The following is a 1,897-nucleotide window of genomic DNA, read 5'->3' on the forward strand; positions in this document are numbered from 1 at the left end:
ACAAATTAGAGGTCGTATCTTTACAGCAGGGTGGTCTTCCAGAAGTGGCTGGATTATACCTTCCTTTATTCTTGACCACTGTCTACTGCAATATTTCTCAATATTGGCAATTTTAAGATGTATGGATTTCAATACCCAGAATTCCCCAGCCAACCATGCCTAATTCAGACACCAAAGGCGGGAAAGATCACCACTGCTTCCAAAACCAAAAGTAACTATGGCACATTTCCACCACTATTAAAAACCCAGTGTCATTTACAGAAACAGTAGAACTCCTTAATATTTTGACGCTGGCAAGGAAGCAGCATTCTCTGCTGCATCTGAAGAGGGTTAGCAGTAAGGAGTGCAGAAGAGGCTGCCTAGAATATGTACCATTGTCTTCCAGTCTAGGGAAATATACCTCTATATCATCATCAGTGTACGGAAATGTACCTCTGTACCATCATCGGCTGCCTCTGGAAAAAGTTGGTTCATTTTGCATAATGATGTGGTGTGGCTTCTGCTGATCTCTAGATTGACAGCTTATATTTTCTGAAGCTAAATATTGCAGGTGCCCATGGCTCGTTTTCCTAGTTAAATGTTCAGACAGGCTTCGACTAGTTCAAAACAAACAAAACATTAATGAACATGCAAAAATAATACCCGATTTGAGTTTTTGATTTTGTTCCTGCTAGATATATTTCCTGACTAATGAACAGCAATTAATAGAACATCGGTGATTTTGTGCATCTCATTCGATTTTTCCAAAGGTACTGTAACGAACAGGAACTCGGGCAAGGTATTTTTATGCCTACAAAATCAGCAGACAGAAGATGAAAAACAAGTGTAAATAAATATTCTCTAATCAAAGAATGAGGTTGCAAAAATGCTTCATTTGATCTGGGCTTCAGCCATTAGTACTGAATGACCGCCAATACCCTATTTGCAATCACCTTACACAATATTGCAAACTCATGAAGATTATTTGCCTTGCAGGAGCTAATCTCTGAGCAGATCACATGTGGAGGAGAAAAAAGCATCTGGAAACTGAAAGTCTGCCAGCTCTGGGGATTACCGCAGCCGGACTACCAAATAAATTTATCTGTGGTTGTTCCAAATTAATCAGGGCAGGACAATATGTTGCTGACAAAGGTTTAATTGACCTGCAGCAATTTGTTTCTTTCCTTGGTCTGTTCAAAACAAGCCTGCAATTATCTTTAGAATGCCATCTCAGCAAGCCCTGAGCAAGATTTAAGGTTTTTCTACTGCAAACATCCAGCTCTAGAATTTAATAATAATAAAGATTCGGTGTCTCTGGTTCAACAGTATCATGAATTGTTTTCCCAATGACATTATTTCCTCTCATTTAGGGGAAGAAATCAGATTATCTTACTGCATAAAATCAATAGCACCATAAGTCAGATTTTAACTTCCCATAGTCAGTCACTACTTTATTCCATGTCTCATTAATATGCTCAGTTTTATTACATTGTTTGGGTAGGTGTTTGTTGACTGTCACAGATTTGTGCACCTTTTTCCTCATTTTTTTTTTATATTCCTGCAAATATTTTTTTCTAAACATCCCTTCTGCTTCAGTATGAATGATGCCATTTTAGCTACTAAATACTTGGAAATCGGTTAATGGAGTCTTTATGTATGTCTCAGGGTAAATCTTTTTTTTTCATTTCTCTATGGATATTTTAATTTTTTTTTATTTTATTTTTATTTTATATGCTTTCTAGTAGATACTTCATTTTTTCTGTGCTTTCATTGTCAGAAAAGCACCTGAAGTCATGACAAGAAGCAATGGATGGAAACTAATCAAGGAGAGAAGCCACCTAGAACAGGGTCTCCAACCTTGGCAACTTTAAGACTGGTGGACTTCAACTCCCAGAATTCCTCAGCCAGCAAAGCAAAG

The 1,897-nt window shown here is 37.5% G+C and overlaps 1 protein-coding gene across 3 annotated transcripts in view; it reads right to left on the bottom strand.

The window, feature by feature from the left end:
• ALDH8A1 (aldehyde dehydrogenase 8 family member A1) overlaps window positions 1-1,897 on the bottom strand; it is a 33,905-nt gene that overhangs the window by 414 nt on the left and 31,594 nt on the right. The gene's annotated exons all lie outside the window — the stretch shown is intronic.

Source organism: Protobothrops mucrosquamatus, unplaced genomic scaffold (genome assembly GCF_001527695.2).
Source record: "Protobothrops mucrosquamatus isolate PMUCROS unplaced genomic scaffold, P.Mucros_1.0 scaffold_75, whole genome shotgun sequence".
Classification (NCBI taxonomy): domain Eukaryota; kingdom Metazoa; phylum Chordata; class Lepidosauria; order Squamata; family Viperidae; genus Protobothrops; species Protobothrops mucrosquamatus.